The sequence below is a fragment of the Talpa occidentalis genome, unplaced genomic scaffold (genome assembly GCF_014898055.3).
Source record: "Talpa occidentalis isolate TD23 unplaced genomic scaffold, MPIMG_talOcc4v2.1 talOcc4.3, whole genome shotgun sequence".
Classification (NCBI taxonomy): Eukaryota; Metazoa; Chordata; class Mammalia; order Eulipotyphla; family Talpidae; genus Talpa; species Talpa occidentalis.
In genome coordinates this window covers 37,768,994-37,783,840 of record NW_023603184.1, presented here as the reverse complement: position 1 = coordinate 37,783,840, position 14,847 = coordinate 37,768,994, and the positions used below count along the sequence as shown (strand labels likewise).

General features: G+C 49.7%; 1 protein-coding gene across 1 annotated transcript in view; it reads left to right on the top strand.

The window, feature by feature from the left end:
• Window positions 1-1,852: 1,852 nt before the first annotated feature.
• ANAPC15 (anaphase promoting complex subunit 15) overlaps window positions 1,853-14,847 on the top strand; it is a 46,890-nt gene continuing 33,895 nt past the window's right edge. Inside the window, exon 1 of the mRNA XM_037522906.2 lies at window positions 1,853-1,867. The gene's annotated coding sequence lies outside the window, so the exon portion shown is untranslated. The remainder of the gene's footprint in view (window positions 1,868-14,847) is intronic.

Sequence of the window (14,847 nt, the reverse complement as noted above, 5' to 3'; positions counted from 1 at the left end):
ACTTCGGGGTCCCTGCCCCCCCGGAGACTTTGGCCCCTTCAAAACTTGCAATTCTATGACCCTCCCCCAGTTCTCATAAACGCCCGAGTCCACCCCAAATCCTTTCCTTTCGGCCCTCCTAAGGTCTTGCAGGGTTAAGTTCCCCAAACCCGCGAAGGATCCATCACGAACCTTCTCCCGAACCCCCCGACCAGCTGAGCGCCCCGAAGCCCCGATTCCCGTAAGTCCTGCTCCCGCTTACATCCGAACCCCCAGATTTCCACTGGTCCATTCCCCGACAAATCCCCTGGGGAGATTCCCCCCATCGCGATGGCTCCCCACGCACCCTCAGGCCAGTGTCCCCGAGTCCCTACGCACTCCCTGGAGCCCCTCGAAGTCTGGGCTCAGCCCTTCCCCCGCACCCCTCCAGGCTCGGCAAGTTCCCTGGCACCGTCCCCTGCACCCGCAGGCCCGGGCCTGGGGTTCAGCGGCGCCGGACGGGGCTTCCCCTCTCCCCTGGGGAAGAAAGTTCCCCCAACCCCTGGGCTCCGAACCTTCCCCTAGAGCTGCGGGGTCTCCCGCAGGCCCCCACCTCCTGCGCGGCTCCGGCGCCCCTTCCCTGGGGAAACGGCCCGGGCCTCTCAGCGGCCACTTAAGATGGCCATCCCGGCCGCCGCGCCCCCGGCCTTCCGCCCCGCCCGCCGCCCCGCCCCCGGCGCGAAGGCAGGGGGGCCCCGCGCCGGCCCGGCCCGCGCCCCGGCCGGGGTCACGAGGGGGGTGGCCGCGCGCGGGTCCCCGCGGGCGCGGCCGCGCCTTCCCGCTCTGTGAAGTGGGGCGAGTTACGAGGCGCCCCAATGGGCCTGTGCTTGTAAAGCGGCCGGCACCCGGCGGGCGCGCGGGCCGCGGCTCTCTTTATTATTAATTAAGGAGAACGAGGCGACGGCTGTGTAAACTGTGGAGCGCGGCGCTGAGGCGCGGGTATTATTAGCTCCCGCCCCCGCCCCGGCCCTTCCTCCTAGTCAACGGACTTGAGTCTTGGGGGGCGGGGCCCGGAGCCGAGCCCCCAGGACCCCGGACGCCCCGGCGCCCGGCCCCCTCCCCTCACGGGGACGCGGCCGCCGCGAAGGGGGCGGGGCCACCCGAGGGTCCGGCCCGCCCCTGCCCCCAAAAAAGACTTAGCCGGTGGCGGCGTCTCCCGGGAGGCCGCTTCCTGCCCCGCCCCTCCAGCGCCGGCTCCTTAAAGGCGCAGGCCTCCTGCCCGCGCCCGCCCTGCCCGCTTCTCGGCCGCGGGCGCGGGGCCCCTTTAATCTGGGAGAGGACTTTCATTTTGCGAGTCGAACCTGTTGACTGGGCCAGGGTCGGTCCCCAAGAGCTTCTTCTTCGATTTCAAATATGCACGGTTTAGGGCCTTCCTTGTGGCGCAAGGGTTAAGACGCAACCTATGAAGCTATCCTCCGCAGCCACTGCAGCACGAGTTCGATTCCCGGCCAGCCAGGGAGCTACCCACATGGCGCAGCAGACCTCTCCTGACTCGCCCGCTGCTCCCCTCAGCAGTGTATTTCCGTCAGTCTGCCTGTTCTGATCCCCACTCTGTCTCTGGTGGATCCTCTCGCCCCCATCTCTGGCCTGTACCCCAGCTCTTGTATGCATAAATAAATAAATCTTTTTTAAAAATATGCATGGCTTAACCTTGCTGGAATAAAGCCTGACACGTCGGCGGGGGGAGGGGCTGGCGGGGGGGAGGGGTCGTGGCCTTCCAGACGCTGGGAAGACGACTAAGAAACCCACCCACACACCCCGCTCTGTCTCCAGACCCTTCCAGGAACCCAATAACTCATCCAGTCTGTGCCCGGCTCCCCCCGTCCGTCACCTCTTGGTAGGAGGGAAGGTGAGTCTGGCTTACAGGGGGGTTTATGTTCGTGGCGGGAGAGACCAGGGCCGGGAGCCCTGTAACCGGATTCCCGCGGCGCCCGAGGCCTCGGGTTGTCTGGGCTGGGGCGAGCGGCCTCGGCCCACCGCCTGCAGGCGCTCCACACACACACCCCCCCCGCCGGCGCCAGCCGGCTGTGAGCACCCGAGACCCTTGGGCTCCCGCGGCCTCCGCCGTCTTCAGCCGGGGGAGTGTCCCCGCCTGCTGCCCTGCGGCCTCTGGTGCCGCGGGGATCCGGTTTCACTCACACCTGGGTTCCAGTCTTAGCTGGATCATAGACCTGACTGGTATGCCCAGACCTATGCCTTTCTGAGGAAAACTGCCTTTGGAATGTGGAGACAAAGGTTTGCCCAGCGGGAGAGAGGAAGCAGAAAACTGAGATCAACTCGGGCCCAGTTCCGGGGGGCTGTGCCAAGACTGACCAACCCTCTCAGAGAGGCACATCGACCAATCCTGGGAGGCAACAAAGGTGCCACTGCAGAGGCCTAGCTCCTGGCCGGGAATCCCCGAAGAGTTACCAATCCTCTTGCAGTCACGCCCCCAGAACACAGAGGGCAGACCCGATTCAATGCTCCTGAATCTTGCCTTTGCCGAAACCTAAACTGCCCTCCCCCATCTGTTCTCTTTTTCCTCTGGGGGTCTCTCCCCCCAACTTTGTCCCTTCAATCTACAATTTTTCACACATACACACGGGAAATCCAGAGCCTTCTCAATCTACAATTTTTCACACACACACACACACACACACACACGGAAATCCAGAGCCTTCTCTGAATTCTCTTAGCTTTCCCATTGCAGAACTAAGCACAGAGAAAGGCAGACAAGAATGGAGGGGGTAAGGGGAAGGAGGATATTTGGAACCAATATAAATAACGCATTCCTGCACTTGGCTCTCATTTGGGGCTACAAGAGCATCAGGATTCCTGAAGACACACTGGGCTCACATGCTTTCTAGGCAATAACTTCTTTGTATTTACACCCCTTAGGGGAGAAGGTTTGGAGAAGTTAAAAAAAAAAATTTAAACCCCACAAACAAAATAATTCATCAGACACAAATGTGTCAGTCTATTAGACTGAGAAACCCCAGCCCTCACCATGGAACAGGAACTGAAGGACAGAGGAATGGACAACAGACAGGTTCTCTGAGCAGAGCTCAAGCTGAGTACAGGCAAAGAAGTGGTCTGAGGAGGACTGGACTGAGCCAAGGAGCTAGAATTGCAGCTACACTGAGTAGGAGAGTCCTAATCGATGGAGCATAGCTGCAGAATTCACAACCATGGCATAGAACCTCACCACCTCCTGGTTGGGGCTGCCCTGAGCCAGGCTGAACCCATTTGGAGGCAGTGGCCACTCCCTTAGCTGAAGCTGCTGACCTTGTAGGAGTGATCCCAGAGGCCCTCACACAGGGCTGTAGTGGGGAAGAAGAATGCAAACATGTAACAAGTGACCCAGCTGGATACTTGTTAAATCCCACAGAGGGAGAGAATGCAGATACAGACATTCAGCTTCTGAGCTCAAAATTCATTTGTGGAGGGGCCTCCCTGGTGGCCCAGCGGTTGAGCGCTGGGCTGTGAAGCTGCCCACAGCCTCTGCAGCGCTGGTTCGATCCCCGGCTGCTCCCCGGCCACCAGAGGAGGGTCCCACATGGCGCGCAGACCTCTCCTGCCGCCCGCTGCTCCCCTCAGCAGTGTACTTCGGTCCTTCTGCCTGCTCTGCTCCCCGCTCTGGCTCTGGTGAATTCTCTCACCCTCCCGCGCTTCTGACTGTACCCAGTGCTTGTATAAACAAACAAATAAATAAATTTAAAAAAAAAAAAAACCTCATTTGTGGAAATCCTCACCCAATCCCAGGCTTCAAACCCTCCTGCAAAGCCCATTTTCATCTTTCCACTCCCCAACCCTCACCTGAGAACCAGCCCCAGCCTTTGTGCCAGTTAATCTTGCAGGTGTAGGAAGTGCAGCAATCTTCCCCCGAGCACTGGCAGCCTTTGCATAAAGGCACATCAGAAAACATGCTTTGTGCCAACTCTGGCTCACCTGGGTGGAGGAGGAGAGGGAGGGTTCTTCTCAACTGGGGTATTGGCAGCCACAGACTTGACTGAGCTGGAGGATAGCCTGCCGGGGAGGGGTGAGGTGGACCTTGTACCTGCTAGATCCAAGGCCCCAGGTTGGGTGAGGACTCGGGGAGACAGTTGTCCTGAATGCAGTGGTGCTTACAGACAGGCTCCATGAGGCCACAGAGCTCCAGTTATAGTTGTGCAGGAGAAAGGTGTCCTTGTGCAATCCTGGCTGGTGTTGACAGAACGGCAGGTGCTCTTCTTCCAGGAACTGCACAGGGCAGGAAAGGCACAGGACTCACTGCTGCCCCCTCCGCAGCTGTCTGCCACTTCCAGTCTCTCCCCATTTGGTTGACTCTCCTGCCCAGAAAGTTTGTCCTAGGAATGCCCACTGTGAGGGCCCCTCTTGTGCTTGACTTGTAGGCCCTCCTATATTGGGAGAGACTCAATCACAACAGTGTATCAGGGGTGTGGGTGCCTGGAAGAAAACCTCTGGGGAAGGGGCGGGGAGGGTGAACAATAGCTGTTATTTATAATACTTTATAAAAATGTCTTGATTCATTAAGGAATAATTTTTTTTAATATTTATTTATTTATGCATGCAAGAGCTGGGGTGCAGGCCAGAGATGGGGGTACTGGGAGGATTCATCAGAGACAGAGTGGGGAACAGAACAAGCAGACTGACTGAAATACACTGCTGAGGGGAGCAGCAGGTGAGACAAGAGAGGTCTGCCTCACCATGTGGGTTTCTCCCTGGCCGGGCAGGGATTGAACTGGTGCTGCAGAGGCTACGGATTGCTTCATAATGCGGTGCTTAACCCCTTGCGCCACCAGGGAGGCCCCAAGGAATAGTTTTTAAATATCTATTATGCTGTTCAATATGCTGGAAATATATCAGAGAACCAAAAAGACAGAAATATGTTTTCATGGGACTTATATTCCAGACATGGGAAACAGTAAGAAATTGAAAGAGGATAAAATGATGTGTCAGGATCTGACCAATTACATGAAGAGAATTACGGCAGGGAATGGGAATGTAAAGTGTGGGGTGATTGTTGACATTTTAAATAGGGCTGTTGTGAAAAGGCTCATTGGAAGGTGACATTTTGAGCAAAGGAGTAAAGGAAGTGCTATGCAGCAATATATGTTGAATGACTTTATTCTTGACAAGTATTAAGATCTCTGTCCCTGTTAGGGGGAAAAGGATGTCCTAAAGCTAATTCCATACAGGCTTTGTGGACTCCACCCCCGACTCCAGACCAAAGCAAAAGACACTGGGAACTCCAAATCCCATCACCACCAAAGGGAAGGTGGCTGGGACCTGAGGGTGGGGTTAAGCAGCCAGGTGTGGTATAAAGCCAGACACGTGGGCTTTGGAGGGGATCCCCCATTTTGGCCTCCCACCAGCTCACAGCGTCCAGCCAGCTCTGAGAGTGCCTTTGGGTTTCCAGGTCGGCAGATTAGGTAGGACACATTAAAGACTTTATTTCCCTATTTTCTCCCTGAGTTGTACATTTCCTCAATTCCCTTTCCCTTGTAAATAAACCTTTTATTAACCTTTTGTGTGTGCCTGTAGTGGAGTATTAATAAGTCCCTTTTGAGCACGTGGGTGAGGACCCACAGCCAGGCAACCCATTTTATTTTATATCGGGGTTGCCCTATAACAGTTTGGCACCCAACATGGTTTCCAAGCTTCACCTGTGGTTGACCAGCCCAAAGTAATTTTTCTTGCATTGGTCACTATAAAGCTCACTAGGTCTGCCCCTATAACAGCATTATTCATTATTTTAGGAAACGATGCCATCAAATTATATCTTTTAGCATTTAAGTTGCCAACAGAGTACACCTGTGTCCATCTTCATCAGTAGCTGACTCATTCGTAGTGATTTTGTGAGTAAAAGGAAACCTGTGCTATTTTATTATGCTTCTAATATAGCCAGACCAGAGATCTGAATAGTGAAAAACATATTTTATTTTATGTTGCTATTTTAAACTGCTCTTTCATAAAGAGAGAGTTATATTGATTTTTTTTATTTAATTGTGCAAATAGGTTCTATTAGCATTGAATTTCATTCCAGGACAGAAAAGAGAATCTGAACAATATTTGTCGAAAAAGGAGACATGGAGGGCCTCCCTTGGTGGTGCAGTGGTTGAGCGCTGGGCTGCGAGGCTGCCGGCAGCCTCTGCAGCACTGGTTCATTCCCTGGCTGCTGGCGAGGGTCCTACAAAAAAAAAAAGGAAAAGGAGACATGGAGACCAATAGGGTTGCCACAGACTGGCATACATTTTTACAGAATGTGTGACAGCACCACACCTATGCACTGTGGCATTACCAGTAGGGCACTTCTCTTCTGCCCTTGGCACTCCAAGGGACTGGTACACAATGAAAGTGGAAAGAGCTGTCCTCCGCCATAGATGTCACCCTCTAACGCCCTGGAGCTTCCCACCCTCATCCTACCCCTCCCTCACCACAAGGACCTGGCATGTCTATTTCTCCTGTGTCCATGTGCTTCTCTGAACCTCAATTTCTCATCTGTGTCATGTAAAGGAAAACATCTACCTACTTCAGAATACCAGCAGGAACACAGACTTGTGTACAGAAAACTTATGCCACCTAGTAGGTGCTCAGTAAATGATTAGTGCATGGTATTGCTGATGTGGTGTGTGGTGACCATTTCTGGAAAGGCCATCCCTAAAATCACCTCAATGGCTCCCCCCACCCTTCCTCCATCCTTCCCGTGGCAAAAACTCAGGATGTGGGATGTCTGACCCCTCAGCCCTTCCCCCACCATCCTGATATCCTCTTACCCCTTAGAACCAGCCCTGTCCCCAGCCAGAGCCACATGCCATCCTCCCCTGCTCATGCAGCTTGTCCTCAGGGCCTGGCTTTGTCTTGTGGTGCTTGGCACCCATGCAGATGTTGAGCCGCTCCACCCTGTCCAGGGCACTGCCCATGAAGGCAACCCAGGCCAGAGGCAGCACAGGTGGTCAATCTCCGGAAATTGTCTTTCTGTCCCTGCAGAGGGAGCTGTGGTTAAGGAGACCAAGGTCCAGGGAGAGAGAAACCCTTTCCTGGGTGAGATCCTGTTCCTTCAGTGCTGAGGACCTGAGGCTCCTGAGGCTGAGATAGAGAAGGTTGGCAAAAAGGTCTCCCTTACCCTAGAGCATTCAGAGGGAGATGAAGTGTTCGTAGTTGGACCTAGGGGGACTCTTCCTAAGTTGGAGATGCTTTGCACTTTCACCTTCTCTCTGGACTTTGTTTAAGAAAAGTAATTAAATAATTCAGGCCTATGCCTTTGCCCTGCCCCCCTGTAAAGGTCCGGGCCACACAGTGCCCTCACCCTGTGTCCAGTTAGACCCTGGATCACCTGGCTTCCCAGACCAGTTTGAAACCCTGTTAGCCTGGGAAAGGCAGTGACCAAGAGTTCTCCAGAATGGCATGAGGATCCAGTGAGGAAACACACAGTATGGTGTTTGTGTAAATGATGCAGAAATGGAATTAATGGAAGTTTTTTTAGACCTTCCCTTCCCTGTTCTCTGAAAGTCACTTCCTTATTCCATCCCGTGGTAACTCTGGTCTCCTGAGTTCTCTCTGGGCTGATGCACCAAATCCCTGCCTTATCCTTCAAAATGCAAATGAGAGACCCTTAGGGACAACATAAAAGTCCCTGATGTTGGAGAGCCAACCAGACCAGATTCACACTAAAAGTTAAGAGTCATGGGAGGCACCTGGCAAAAGTGATGGTCCCCTTCTCTGTTCATTATTGCCTCTCACCCCTTCTTATTACAGATCTGTTCCTTTGGTCTCATCAGTGAAATACCTAAGAGTTGATAGTGGAGATCCGCAACTCTCCTCCATCATCCCCGCATGCAGATGATCATGAAGCCCCAGCAAGGGTCCCTCCAAAAACCTGGAATTCATTTCCCTTGGCTCTGTTAGGAGTCATTTTCTTCCCCTTCAGTTCACCTTCCCCCACAGGAGCCAGTTATCTTTTTAATGAAAGATAAGCCCCTCCTCTCTGTATAAAACCCACCAAGTCTCCCCAGCATCCCTGTCACTCTTCCCTCCCTAGGACTTCTTGCCTGCCTCCCCTTGGTTGCTGGGTGCATGTACAGCTGTCTGGAGTGGCCTCTCTCTGGGCTAACAATCGCTCCCTAGACTGTTCTCAGCACAAGGTGAGTCTAAGAGCTCAGAGAAGCACAGACTGTAATTTCCCCACTCACCTCTTCTCCTTTTGCTGTTCCTTCTCTTCCAGACCCTGCTCCCTTCAAGGCTCCATTAGGCAGTTAAATTATTCATTCCTGTTTCTATTCATCTCTTTATTTGTTAACTTATTCCAGGATCCACACATTCAACATTCATTAAAATCTAACGGAGTCTAGAGATCTGAATTTTTGAGGCATCCCAAGTGGTTCTTGAAGCTAGCTGGAGGGGCATAAGGCATGGTGGGAAAAGCCCAGGCTTTAGGGTCAGGCCCTGAACTCTTGAGAGCTCTGTCCCTCACACAACCTGAAAAATATCCCTGAACCTTGCTTTCATTTTGCTCAAGAAAAAAATGGTTAAGAATTATATAAGGAAATGCCAGGCACATACTGAGCAAGTTTAAATGACAGCTATTAGGTTAATTTATGAGAGAGGGCCTCCCAGATGGCGCAACAGGTTGAGCACAGCGCTATGAAGCTGTCTGCAGCCTTTGCAGCGCCGGTTCGATTCCCGGCCAGCCAGGAAGATTCCCACATGGTGTGGCAGACCTCTCTTGTCATGCCCCCTGCTCCCCTCAGCAGTGTATTTCCTCAGTCTGCCTGTTCTGTTCCCCACTTTGTCTCTGGTGAATCCTCTCACCCTCCTGCGCCTCTGGCCTGTACCCCAGCTCTTGTATAAAAATAAATCAATCTTAAAAAAAAAATGTTGTGAGAGAACTTCTGAACACAGGTAGGAGTTGAGGTACAGAAGTCAAGGACCACAGAGAAAAATGATCTCAAATCTGATAGATGATATCTCACCATCTAGTATTCTATGAACAATTAAGCAATTTCATAGCCTTTTAAAGTGTAGTAATACACTGCCTCCCTGGTGGCCCAAGAGGTTAAGCAGCACTATGAAGTTATCCACAGTCATTGCAGCAAGAGTTCGATCCCTGGCTACCCACATGGTGCAGCAGACCTCTCCTGTCTCGCCCACTGCTCCCCTCAGCAGTGTATTTCAGTAGATCTGCCTGTTCTGTTCCCTACTCTGTCTCTGGTGAATCCTCTCACCCCCCTGCACTTCTGGCCTGTACCCCAGTTCTTGTATGCATAAATGACTAAATCTTTTTTTAAAAAAATTTGTCCATGTGTCAGAACATCATTCCTTTTTATAGATGAATGATATTTCATTGTATACCATGTTTTATGTATCCATTGATTCACCAGTGAACACATGGGCTGCTTCTACCCCTTGATTATTGTGAAGAATGCGGCTCTGAACTTGGGTGTACACACAACTCTTCAGGGGAGCTTGCTTTCAATTCTTTTGGCTATATACCCAGAAAAGGAATAACCAGAGCATACAGTAATTCTATTTTAACTTTTGAGGAACTCTCATAATGTTTTCCATAGCAGCTGCACCATTTTGCTTTCCCAACAGTAGATCAGAATTCCAATTTTTCTATATACTCATTGCTTTTTTTTTTTTTTAAATGACATCCTGTGGGGGTTAAGGGGTACCTTATTGTGGTTTTCATTCGAATTTTTCTGTTTTTAAAGATTTATTTATTCATACAAGAACTGGAGGTACAGGCCAGAGGTGTGGGGGTGAGAGGATTCACCAGAGACAGAGTGGGGAACAGAACAGGCAGATTGACCAAAATACACTGTTGAGGGGAGCAGCGGGCAAGTCAGAAGAGGTCTGCTGTGCCATGTGGGTAGCTTCCTGGCCGGGGATCAAACTCATGCTGCAGTGGCTGCAGGTAGCTTCTTAAGTTATGTCTTAATAACCCCTTGTGCCACCAGGGAGGCCCCTTTGATTTACATTTTTCTAATGTTTAATGATGATGAGCATCTTTTCATATGCTTATTGATCATTTGCATATTTTCCTTGAAGAAATGTATATTCAAGTTGTTTGGAATTTTTTAATCAGGCTCTATATTTTTTTAAATTGTTGAGTTGTAAGAGTTCTTTATATATTCTGGATTAACCCCTTATCAGATATATTATTTTCTCCCATTCTGCAAGTTGCCTTTTTTTTTTTAAGATTTATTTATTTATGCATACAAGAGCTGGGGTACAGGCCAGAGGTGTGGGGGGTGAGAGGATTCACCAGACAGAGTGCGGAACAGAACAACTAGACTGACTGAAATACACTGCTGAGAGTCAGGAGAGGTCTGCTGTGCCATGTGAGTAGCTCCCTGGCTGCTGGGGGATGGAACTCATGTTGCAGAGGCTGTGGATAGCTTCACAGTGCTGTGCTTAACTCCTTGTGCCACCAAGGAGGCCCATCCCTGAGACTTTTTATCTTTCCTCACTCTTTGTTCCTAAAAATAGACAATTTCTATTTTCTACCTTTAAGTTCACAGATTCTTCTGCTGCTGCTGAGCAACTCTAGAAGATTTTCAAATTCAGGCTTTATTTTTTGGGGGCAGTTTTAGTTTTATTTTATTTTATTTTATTTTAATTTTTTTTAATAGAGGCATGTTATTTATTTGTTTGTTTGTTTGTTTTGTTTATACATGCACTGGGTACAGTCAGAAGCACGGGAGGGTGAGAGAATTCACCAGAGCCAGAGCGGGGAGCAGAGCAGGCAGAAGGACTGAAGTACACTGCTGAGGGGAGCAGCGGGCGGCAGGAGAGGTCTGCGCGCCATGTGGGACCCTCTCCGGCAGCCAGGGATCGAACCGGCACTGCAGAGGCCACGGGCAGCTTCGCAACCGAGCGCTCAACCGCTGCGCCACCAGGGAGGCCCCTTTTTTTAAAATTTATTTATTTATGCATAGCAGCTGCACCATTTTATTTATTTATGCATAGCAGCTGCATTGGGTACAGACCACAAGTGCAAGGGGTGAGAGGATTCATCAGAGTCAGAGTGGGGAACAGAACAGGCAGATCTATGGAAACACTGCTGAGGGGAGGTGGGCAAGACAGGAGAGTCTGCTATGCCAGGTGGGTCAGCTCCCTGGCGGGGGGATCAACTCATGCTGCAGTGGCTGTGGATTGCTTCATAGTGCTGGTTGACCCCTTGCGGCACCAAGGAGACCCTCATCAGAAACTATTTAAACTATATTCTTTCTCTTCTCTCTATTGCAAACAAAGAGAACTATATTAAAGTTCTTTTCTATTGAAGGTTTTACGCTCTCAGAGTATGTTTTGTCTTTATGCGGTGAATGGCAGAACCCATTTAGAGCAGGCTGATTTGAGGGTCCCAGGGTGCCCCTCAGTCGGCCCACTAATGACATTTTTCCTTATCACACAGAGTCTTTTCACTGCTCTAAAAATCCTCTGTGCTGTCTTTTCATCCTTCTATTCCCGCCAATCTCTAGCAACCACTGATCTCTCACCCCCCCGTACCTCAGGCCTGTAACCCTGTTCTTGTATGCATAAATAAATCAATCTTTAAAAAAAAAAGGTGTGGGGGTGGGAGTCAGACAGAACAGGGAACACCCAGTGACATTTATCAGCTGGGGGTGTATGCCAGGTGCTCTTATGCCAACCCTCCTTCAGCCCAGATGGCCATGTGGGCAGGTGGCCCCAGTACCTCTATTTTTCAAGAAAAGTAAAGAGAAAAAGAAAAAAATATAAATGTATAGGCTTTTGTGTAGACATAAATTTTCAACACATTTGAGCAAATACTAAGGCACATGATTGCTGGATCGTACAGTGAGGATATCCAAGTGGGGCCTCCCCGGTGGCACAGCGGTTGAGCACTGGGTTGCGAAGCTGCCCACGGCCTCTGCGTCGCCGGTTCGATCCCCGGCTGCTCCCCGGCCACCTGAGGAGGGTCCCACATGGCGTGCAGACCTCTCCTGCCCCCCGCTGCTCCCCTCAGTAGTGTACCTCGGTCCCTCTGCCTGCTCTGCTCCCTGCTCTGGCTCTGGTGAATTCTCTCACCCTCCCGTGCTTCTGACTGTACCCAGTGCTTGTATAAATAAATAAATCTTAAAAAAAAAAAAAAAACTATCCAAGTGAATGTACCATTTTTCATTCTCACAAGCAGTGAGAGAGAGTTCCTGTTATTCCACAGCCTCACCAACATTTGAGTTATGTGTGTTCGGGATCCTGGCCATTCTGATTGGTGTGCAATGGCATCTCCTCATTTGCATTTGCGTTTCTCTGATGACATATGATGTGGAACATCTTTTCATATGTTTAACACTTGAATATTTTTTTCAGTGAGTGGCCTGTTAATGAAGACATTGGCCCAATTTTCCATCAGGTTGTTTGTTTTCTGATTGTGGGGTTAAGAATTCTTTGTATATTTTAAGTAACCGTCCTTTATCAGCTGTCTTTTATCAATGTTACCTCCCAATCTGTGGCTTGTTTTCTCATTCTTTTGACAGTGTCTTTTACAGAGCAGAAAATGTTCACCTCAATGAAGTTTAGCACGTCAGTGCTTTCTTTCATGCATCACACCTTTAGTTTTATATCTAAAGTCATCACCAACCCCAAGGACACCTAGATTTTCCTCTACATTCTCTTAATTGACAGTCTCTATTTGTTAGAAATCATATTCATATTTTTCTTGACTACTTTTTAGACTACTTTAATTTCCTCTACTTATTTCTGATAGTTGGTTTACAGTTTTTGTGTAATAAGTCCAATATCTATTCCTTGGGGACAGTTTCTATTGACTCCTTTTCTCCCCTGTGTGTTTACCACAAGGAATTTTTCATATATTTTTTTTAAACATTTGTTTTTATTTATTTATACAAGCACTGGGTACAGTCAGAAGCGCAGGAGGGTGAGAGAATCCACCAGAGCCAGAGCGGGGAGCAGAGCAGGCAGAAGGACCGAAGTACACTGCTGAGGGGAGCAGCGGGCAGCAGGAGAGTTCTGCACGCCATGTGGGACCCTCCTCTGGTGGCCGGGGAGCAGCCAGGGATCGAACCAGCGCTGAAGAGGCTGCTGGCAGCTTTACAACCCAGTGCTCAACCGCTGCGCCACCGGGGAGGCCCAATTTTTCATATTTTTGTTGAAAATTGGATGTTATAAATGGTATAATGTGGCAACTCTGGAAATCTCTCCAACCAGGGCTAATTGTTGTTGCTGTTTACTTGTTTATTGGCTTCCATGAACTAATTCTATAAACTATTTTTCTTTATTATGTGTGGTCACTGAATTTTCCACCCAGTTATGTTATTGGTCAGCTAACGACAGGACAGAGAATTCTTTGAATGTTTTGAAGTAATAAGTCTCTCTCTTTTTTGAGATTTATTTATTTATACATACAAGAACTGGGGTACAGGCCAGAGCTTTGGGGGGTGAGAGGACTCACCAGAGACACAGTGGGGAACAGAACAGGCAGATCGACTGAAATACACTGCTGAGGGGAGCAGCGGGCGAGTCAGGAGAGGTCTGCTGTGCCATGTGGGTCACCTCCCTGGCCGGGGATCGAACTTGTGCTGTAGTGGCTGCGGTGAGCTTCATAGGTTGCATCTTAACCCCTTGCACCACCAGGGAGGCCCCTAATAAGTCTCTTTTATGAAGGACTCTGTATATTGGTGTGGGCAAGCCTTCAATGCTCTGGTCACTTACTCTGCTTTATCCCTCACTTCCTGCTTGAACAGGATCTCAAGGTCACCAGAGTTGAGAACGTGGAGTCTTCTGAGGTCTTCCTGAACATATGTAGAATTCTGCAAATGTATATGGATTTCTAGAGCCCCAGGTATATGTCAGAGATTTTCAAATTTCTCTATCAACATCTTATTTCCTGATATTCATTATAAGATTTTATCCAGCCTCTTGTTTGCCTCAACTGATATCCCTGACTCAAGTGGCTGGGATATCAAACAGTTTACTGCTGATTGTTTAGACAAACTCCTAGGAATAGTGTTTCTCACTGTGTGAGCTCTGAGCCAGGACAAATAATGACTAACCCTCCCAATTAAGAATGGGCCCCTTAACTGGGAACTTTCAGATAGTTCAAATAGTGACAATTCTCTAGGGATAGATAGGGCTTCTTTGGAGAGTTTTGTACCCTCTCTGCCCCCTCTAGTGGCTACAAGGCCACTATTTTCATAACTTCTTGCAGTTGTAGAAAAAAGAGTGGTTTTGTTTCTTTGTTTTTCGCCCTTGTAACATAGTTCAGGTCCTTACTAACCTGAATATGAACTTTCACTTCTCAAAAAAAAATTTTTTGTTGTTGTGCTAGTTCGCATCAGTCTCTTGAGTCATAATATAACATAAAGCAATAGAATTCCTCATTTCCAGAGAAGTAAAAATTCTTTTTTTTTTTTAAAGATTTATTTTATTTATTTATGCATGTGAAGAGCTGGGGTACAGGCCAGAGTGGGGGGGAATGAGAGGATTCACCAGAGACAGAGTGGGGAGCAGATTGACTGAAATACACTGCTGAGGGGAACAGCAGACTAGACAGGAGCGGTAAGCTGCGCCATTGGGTAGCTCCCTGCCCAGGGATCGAACTCATGCTGCAGTGGCTATGTTAGGGGGAAGTGATGTCCTGAGTTAATCCCATACAGGATTAACTTTGTGGACCCCACCCCCACTCCAGGCTAAAGTCATCAAGACTCTGGGAAAGACAAATCCCATCACCACCAAGGGAGGGTGGCTGGGACCTGAGGGTGGAGTTGGGCAGCCAGGTTGGATATAAAAAACCAAACACGTGGGCCTTGGGCTCTCTGGCTCGCCATCTCTCGCCTCCTGGCTTCACCGCTCCTGGCTGGCGGCCAG